Here is a 9,105-nt window from a genome sequence, read left to right on the forward strand (position 1 = left end):
TATTTCAGCATCTCAATTGGTGATCATCTTACTGCTCTCATCAGTCTGTGGCATGGTTTTCTCACCAAATCCATGCCTGTCTGTGCAGAAGGCCTCCACAATGCAGAGTGTGGTTTTAAATGGGTGTAAACATCCAGATCCTTGGAGCTTGCTAATTTGTCTTTTATTTTTAAGCTTCACTGAGGGATAATTGACAAATAATATTGTAAGATACTTAAAGTGTACACAGTGGTAATTGGATATAGGTATATATTGTGAAGGACTCCTCCCATCTAGTTAGTTAACATATCCATCATCTCACATTATTTATTTATTTATTTATTCATTTATTTATTTATTTATTTATTTATTTATTTATTTTTGTTGGTGAGAACAGTTAAGTTCTACTCTCTTCGCAAATGTCAGTTATACAATACAGTGTTATCACTATAGTCACTATGTTATACATTAGATGGTCAGGACTTATTCATCTCACAGCTGAAAGTTTGTACCCTTTTACCAGCCTCTCTCTATTTTCTCCAGTGTCTGGCAACCACTTTTCTAGTCTCTGTTTTCTTTCATTCTGTAGGTTGCCTTTTCATTTTGTGGATGGTTTCCCTTTCCCTTGCTGTGTAGAAGCTTTTTAGTTTTATTTTATTATTATTATTATTATTGCCTTTGCTTTTGGTGTCAAATGTAAGAAATCATTGCCAAGACCAATGTCAAAGAGCTCTGAGAACTCTGAGAACTGCTATAAGCTCAGAACGGGAGAACCATTTCTCACCAGTATTTTTCTGGGTTCATATGGAGTTATACCAAACACAACCAAATGCACCAAAAACTATAAACAAACAAACAAACAGCAAAATGTTTCACTGGCCTGCTTTTCAGGGTCCTGGTTTACCCAAATTGGAGATGGGGGTGATGGTGGTTAGGGGAGTTAAATACACACACTTACAAATGGCATCCCATATCCTCTCAAAGACGAATGAGAGTGCGGAAGCTAGAGTCAAGGTTAACATTAGGCAAAACAATGGCAAGGAAATATGTGTTCAGGTTGTTGCATGTTTATGAAGGATCATGGTATAATGGAATCATTATAGATTTTGTGGTCAGACCATCCAAAGTTTATAAAGCTCAGGTGTTCCATTTATTAAGTATGGAATCTTGTATATTTTCATAATTCCTATTAAAAGTGATATTGAGAATATATATATTTATATCATATATCTGTATTATACAGATAACAGATTAAAATGTCGAGCACATAGTAGGCATTCAAAAGTATTAGCCACCATATACTAGAGCCCTATCATGTGCAAGGCACTTAGCTAGGTGCATTGGTTTGTTTAATCCTCACAAGAGGCCCTTGAGTTGTCATGATAACCATCATTATTCCCATTTTGCAAACAAGAAAGCAGAATCCCAAGATCACTTAGGCAAAAATTCAAAGTCAAACCCTTAACAGTTTGAGGACAAATGCTTGCCTTTCTACAAAGATGAGTTTTCATATCACCTTTATCCTTCCCATCCCCAGTTCCTTGGCTACAGTTATGAACCAGAAGTTTTCATTGCAGAATGACTTCCTCATTTAGTCAATTTCCATGGCCTTGCCCTTCACTTTCCTCTAAGTAGTGTTCACTATTTTTATATCTTAATCTATAAAGACCTTGTTGGCAGACCTAATTAGATGAAAATAAGACATGGGGAAAATTTATTTTTCATCATCTAGTCTCCGTTTTTATCTACACTGCTCCAATAATCCTTTAGTCTTTCTGCTATTAGATTCTGTTCCCAGTGGGGGAAAAGCTGACCCTGAAGTTCTACAACATAATTGCTCATCCTCTCTATTCAATATAGAAGAGTCTGTTTTACAGCATACACTATTCTATATGGTATTGTCAATGATACAAATGATAAAAATGCCTTTGGAGGGCATTTTGTCCTCCCCTCCTCTCTCTTTATGAGGAGGTAGATAGACCCGTCACCTCTCCCAGTCAAATATTATCTATTTGTGAAGGTGTCACTCAAATGTCATTTCCTTCATGATTATTTGCCTTATTCCTCAATTTTTCTCAGCCTCCAAATCCCCACAATGCTTTAAGTCACTTTATCTTGTTGTTTTCGTACTCAACTTTCTATATTAAATACTACTTGTTTTCTCTTGTCTTCCATTAGATTGTGATTTTTCTTGAGAGTTAATGTTTACTTGCTCATCATTCTTTTGGTGCCTGATTTAGTCAGACACTCTGTAGAAACTGTATGGTGAAGAAGACCAAGAACCAGATTTCCAGAGGCTCACCATCCAGTGATCTCAGAAGATGCTTGGTGAAGCTAAGGAAGGCTTCGTGAAGAAAGTAAAATTTGAACAGAGTCTGCAAGCAATAGTAAAAGCTCTCAGATGTGAAGATGGGGAAAGGGTATTCCAGATAGACGAAGCAGTCTGTAAAAATGTACATAGACATGACAACACATGAGTAAAAAGAGGATTTCCAGAGAAGGCAATACATTTACCTAGAATGTCAGATCTGATCCAGGACTGCTCCCACTAATCACTTTATCCAACCACGCTAGACATCACTAATCCATCAATGCTTTCCTTCATGCTGAGCTCAGACAAGCTTTTACCCGCGAGTCCTTTTCAACAAGGCAGTCCAGGCAGCCATTATCGGACAACTGAAGTTTGCACAAATATGAAATTTGCCAAAAGTATCCTAACTGAAATGTAAAAATTTCTACTTGGTAGAATTTCAGTCTAGTGGGGCAAATGGAGTAGGAGAAGATTTTAGGATGAATAACTCAAATTAGTTCTCACTGGTGACAGACAGCCTCTGTCTGTATGTCGGGTAAAAGTAAAGAGATGCTCGTGTTGCTGAGGGTGGACCAGGGGCGGGGAGAGAGCAAGGAAAGGCCATGCAGAGACAAGCGCTGGGACTGTTAAGCATGTGAAGCAACTTTTTTGGGTTATCTGAGTGCCTACCTTTTGGAAACTGCGTTGAGATTTTGTTTCATTATTCATTTGATTCTGCTTAGGTACACTGTGCACTGCTCAAAGAATTATGTTCCCAAACAATTACAGCAACTCACATCTTTACTGTTACAATATTCACATACAATATTAGATGAAGGTCTTTACTGCCTCTGGCAGGCACGTGGGTCTTCACAGTTCCCCCTCACTCCATCCTTTACAATCCAAGTCTACGGTGCTGTATGGAGCAGAGGTGCCCTGTCATTATTAACTCAGTTTTATGAGAAACTCTAAGTTATTGAAGTCTTTCACACCTTTTTATAAGCTACCCCTCAGAGCAACACTGAGAAATGGGTCAGCATTGTTATGGCCCTTTATAGCGTCAACTAACGATAGTTGGTGCCTATTCAACACCAATGGGAATCCCCAGTTTGGGGTGTGGTGGAGAAGGAAACTTCATTCAGTGCAAACAGCTCAATTGTGATACAGCAAGGCTGTGATAACAGCACAGCTGTGGAACAGCTCGATAGTGCCACAGCTTAATTATGAAGCAGCACAGCATAGTTATGAGGCGGCCCTAGAGCCAGGTGGCCCTGGGGTTAGACCCCTTTCCCTCTAGACAGCTTTGCTCTGCTCCAGTCTGGTCCACTCTGCCCTGCACTGGTCTGCACCTCTCTGTTCCTGCGAGAGACATCAAGACATCTTTGGTGTTTCAGCTCCAGCTCCAGCCCATTTAGATACAGCTCTAGACCCAGCCGGGGAAACACAGTCTTCCATCTTTGGTGGAAAGGGAAAATGTGCCTCCAAGTCAGAAGGGAGCTGGCTTATATACACAGCAGTCCCTGCCCCTAATCCCTGATTGGTCTGTCCTCATGCAAATGAGGACTCCAAATGCTTGCAGTTTGATTGGTCCAAAAAGCCCTGTACTCATTGGTCAGAATGGAGACTCTCTGATTGGTTAATAAAGATGCTGATGGGGATATAGCTGTGCATCTCCAATTGGATGGGGAAAGCCTCAGTCTTATTGGTTGAAATACTATTCCAGGATCTCCTTTATAAGGGTTGGCTCAGATGCCAGGAACACAGTGCAAGCAGGCAGTTCTGCAAGCTTCTCCCTGAAGTGAGGTTTGCATGAAAGGCCCCTATTTAGAAATGGCTGCTAGGCTCTGCTTTTAAATTTGAGCCCACTTAGCAACCAGGAGCCCTTTTCTGTAGATATATTCTTTCCCAGTTTCCACAATAGATAGGAAAACAAGGCCACAATTAAGTTATTTTCTGAAAAGCTGACAATTAATAGCAGTCTTTCTTGTAACTAGGATCTCTTTTGCCATTTGATCATGAGTACTATAATTGACCAACAGGAATTAATAAAATATTTTCTTAGCTATCTTGGAATGTTAGTAAATCTCCACAATATGTTACATGCTGCATAGGTTACAAATCTGACATATGTTAAATGGATAAGTGACATAATATGTCAAATGTATAAGGGCCTGTATGTCTTATGTATAATGTGTTGTATATTTTAATTTGGATGCTTAGATGTAGTAAGATATTCACATTAGGCTATTCTCTTCATCACCTTCATTTTACTCCCTTCCCCACCCTGCCAAGTGACCATGATTATCATAACCAATCATAAAGATGCTATATTGTCTGCTTTGACGCCTTCTTGGTGCACTGCTAAGAGCTACTCCAACACTGCTGTGGTTTTATCACAGCAATTGATAGATTTATAAATTTTAAAAGTAAATGTAATTTGTAAAGACAGAAAATTGTATTTGACTATATGGTATATAGTTATGTTTGTCCACCAAACCAGAAGCTCTCCAAATCCCATTCTTTTGGGTTTTTATGGAGACTTCATTACATAGGGATGGTTGATTAAATCATTAGCTATTGCTGATTGAACTCAATCTCTAGTCCTTGTCACTTCCCTGTAAATAATGGATGGAGCTGAACGTTCCAACCCTCTAATCACTTGGTTGGTTCCCCTGGGAAGTAGTCCCCTTACCTCAAGGGTTTTCCAAAAGTCACCTCATTAACATAAACTCCCCTGTGGTTAAAGGAGCTTGTTATGAATAGCAAAAGACACTTTTATTACTCTCATCACTTAGGAAATTGCAAGGGTATTAGATCTGTGCCAGGAATGGGGAGGAAAACCAAACATTTTTCATTATAAATCACAGTATCACAGCAATATTTTCCCTAAGAGTTGAATATGTAAGCTGAGCACAGGGGACATTTCCTACTTGTCCCTTTCAGGAACTGTGTCCTTTTGGAAAAATGTCTTTCTTCTGGAACAGCCCCAAATCAACCCATTGACAGAGCTAGTTCAGAGTCTCCATTAGCCTCATATAACTTGAGATTTCAGGTACTAGAGCAGCTGTGTGGGGTATTAAAAGATAAACTAAGCATATTAAAATTTCTGAGTTTATTTGAACAAAAGTCTATTTGAATCACGCAGAGCCAAACAGAAGCGGTTAGGAGTGCTTCACCGACAGGAGCTAAGAGAAAGACTTTTATAGGGGAGCCATGGAAGCAAGCAAGGACATGGATAAACTCTCTTGCAGGGCTTGGGCCACATGACTGAAAAGGACCCATCTTTCTGAACTCCACCTCCCTGCTGTTGAAAGAAACAGCTTCTTCTCCTTCCCCCCTTTTCACCAGATTCACTACTTGGGAGAAGTTTGAAAAGGGATTGAATTCAGTCAGGTTAAGCTTTCTGCAGGGAAAGATGCTTATCTTTGCTGCTGCCCACACCTGTGCTAAGTGGGTCAGCTGCACTCTTCCCCAGGATCTGAGGGCAGGTTCTTTGTAACAAAGCCTCTAACCTTACTATGACTATAGTAGTTCCTCCTTATCTGATGGGATATGTTCCAAGACCCCCATGGATGCCTCAAACCACGTATCAAAGCAAACCTTGTATAGACTATGTTTTTTACTCTACATACTTATAAAGTTGCATTTATAAACTAGGCACAGTAAGAGATTAACAACAATAACTACTAATAAAATAGAACAATTATAACAATATACTGTAATAAAAGTTATGTGAATGTGATCCCTCTTTCTCTGATAACTGAGATGGCTAATAAGTAACTAATGGGCAGGTAGTATATACAATGTGAACATGCTGGACTCAGGGATGGTTGACATCCCAGGGAGGACAGAGCAGGAAAGTGCAACATTTCATTATGCTACTCGAAACGTCACGCAATTTAAAACTTACGAATTATTTGCTTCTGGAATTTTCCACTTAATATTTTTGGACTGTGGTTGGCTGTGGGTAACTGAAACTGTGGAAAGCAAAACTGCAGGTCAGGGGAGAGTACCGTATAGTCAGCTTTCCCTAACTTTCTGGTAACACTCAGGAGTTTTACCTACCACATTCTCTGATCTTAACGCCTGGAACCAGCTCTCAGGTACCTCAACCACAGCCACTGAAATGTTTTACTTGACAGCACTAGTGGCCTCTTCAGGTTGACTTCCTCGGACATTCCACAGATCATGTTCTTTTTCTCAGCTCCCTGCCATCTCAGTATTAGCCTCACCCAAGATAGAACTGTCCTTTCTCTTGCGATGGAACTGTATCTTCTCAAAACACTCTCTGTGTCTGGTAGTCATTTCCATCACAAGCTAAATGGCCTTTTCCTAGCTCTATCATGTGTTTCAGCACGTTCAACCATGCCTCAGATGTCATGTCCAAGTTTGGAGATTAATGTTTACCCAGGATTCTGAAAACACTGCTCCTCGATCTTCAAGAAGTGGTTTTATTTTAAATAATGCATTCTGAAATGAGGGTCTCAAATTCATACCACACTGAAAAATATTTTTCTAGCCCCACCTGGCACTACACATAGTTGTTGCAACATTATCAACTATGTTCCCTATGCTGTACTTTATTTACATCCCCATGACTATTTTGGAACCACCAATGCATGAATTATATACCTGCCTAACCACTGTGCTGTACGCCTGAAACTAATATAAAATAATATTGAATATCCACTATAACTGAAAAAAAGTAAATAAATAATTAAAAACTTTTTTGTGACAATTGTTGAGCAGGTTGCATTTATCCTAATTTCCTTCACCTCCTTCTAGACAATCTTATTTGTAGAACTGTGTAGTAATTTTTGAACTCCGTCTCATCACACCCCACTAGACACAAATCACTAAGGACTTTTGAAAGTGCACACCCAACTCTACACCAGAGTCGTAACTAGGTTAGTCAGTCATCCAATTTGCCTGGGACGGAGGCATTTCCCAGGATGTGGGAGTTTCAGAGCGAAAATCTCAAAATGATTTGGGTTCAGTGCTAGGAGGTGTAATCCACACATAGCTCTTGATAGGGACCACACAAGGATTTTTGGTAATCAAAAAAAAAGGCACATATAGGGCTATGAGTCCACAAACTCAGATGTGGGGAAGAAAAAGAAAGAGAGAGAGAAAAGAAAGAAAGAAAGAAAGAAAGAAAGAAAGAAAGAAAGAAAGAAAGAAAGAAAGAAAGAAAGAAAGGAAGGAAGGAAGGAAGGAAGGAAGGAAGGAAGGAAGGAAGGAAGGAATGAAGGAAGGAAGGAAGGAAGACAGCCATACAATGTATTAGGGCCCTGGCAGGAAAAAGATGACACAATAAAAGGTAATTAATTGAGGAGGATTCAACAAAGAAATTACTTAAAAAGTATAGCTAAGATTAAGGGAAGTTAACCAGGAATAGTGTGGCTCCCCTGCCCCTACCCCAAGCTAACAAGAATGGAGAAGCTTCTAAAGATTTTAGACTTGAGAGGGCAAGAAGAAGGGATGGTTCCTAGAAGCCAGCCCAGAGAGTGACTCTGAGGGAGGGTCACCTGACAAGATCTGCTGCCTTCAGGAAAAGGACCCAGTCAACCTATAGGGAGGGATCCTTGGAAATCTCAATTCCTTCTGTTCCCTTCCTCTGATCTCCTGACCAGTGCCTCCGAATGGCTGGACACAACAGGAATCGGGAGGGCAAAGAAGTCTGTGGAAGCTGTCCAGCAAGGTTAGCCTCTGGAGCACAGAGCAGAGAAGAAAAAGGTGGAGAATGGATCTAAGGGACAAACAAAAATATTCACCTTACATTATTTTCTTGAACTCAAAAGTAATCTTATTGGGAGAACCTATCCCACCAATGTTATAAGAAATTCAGCCATTAATGGGACTCTGCCTCCCCACCCCACCCATGTCCACCTCACGTAAGGGCCTTTAGGGCAAACTTTAGCCTACACTGTGTTTACACTTGCTGCTGAGATGGGCCTTGTCCAAGCTTGCTAGACCATCCAAGCGTGGTAGTTCAGTGGCTTTATGCCACAGCCTTCACGGGAGTTTTACTAGAGTTGAGAACACTGAGGAATGGGATGCTACCCAAATGTGTCCACCATACAGACATCCCCACACCACAAAGTCCCGCCAGGGGACACTAGAGGGAGCAGGCCACAGCTCTATTTACCCGCAGTATGCTATTATTGTCCCTTCCCCAGGCCTGAGAATCTTCTTGCTTTGGCTTCTGCTTTTGCATATCTCCTTATAAAGACACTAACTCTTCTCCCCTTCCACTCAAAATACCCTAGCATATGATCTTTAGTGGGTTCGGCTTTTCACAATATAAGGAGAGGTCTTCTTGAGTCAGCTTCTGCCTGCAGTCCTGTAGACTACCAACTGCCAAAATATTTGCTTTCTTTTGGGAATAAGAAAAAAGAAAATCACAGAACAAACTCAGTCAGAATTCTCTTTGATTCTTCTATTGCAATGCAAATAACATGCAACTTAATTTACATACATCAAATTGAAAATTTAAGTGGTGTTGGGGTACTATAGCAGACGGGCAAATGAAGATTAATCCTAGCATGTAAGACAGAAACAAGTGTGTGTGTGTGTGTGTGTGTGTGTGTGTGTGTGTGTGTATATATATATATATATATATATATATATATATATATATATATATTCAGTGTATAAAAAGAAAGACAGCCATAGCCTAGTCACTTATTTACTCTACATATATCCTTTCCCTCTCTTCACTTTGCTTCTATGTGTCTGAGCCTCTGAGTTTGATAGAAATGGAAGGACATGGGAGGAGGAAGGTAGCCATACGATGATCTGACTTCATCTACAATTTTCAAGCAAACTTACCTTTC

General features: G+C 40.1%; 1 protein-coding gene across 3 annotated transcripts in view; it reads right to left on the reverse strand.

Moving 5' to 3' along the window:
- The window catches only part of PRH2 (proline rich protein HaeIII subfamily 2), a 72,611-nt gene that overhangs the window by 53,583 nt on the left and 9,923 nt on the right, over positions 1-9,105 (reverse strand). The gene's annotated exons all lie outside the window — the stretch shown is intronic.

This window comes from Hipposideros armiger, unplaced genomic scaffold (genome assembly GCF_001890085.2).
Source record: "Hipposideros armiger isolate ML-2016 unplaced genomic scaffold, ASM189008v1 scaffold_1345, whole genome shotgun sequence".
NCBI classification, from domain to species: domain Eukaryota; kingdom Metazoa; phylum Chordata; class Mammalia; order Chiroptera; family Hipposideridae; genus Hipposideros; species Hipposideros armiger.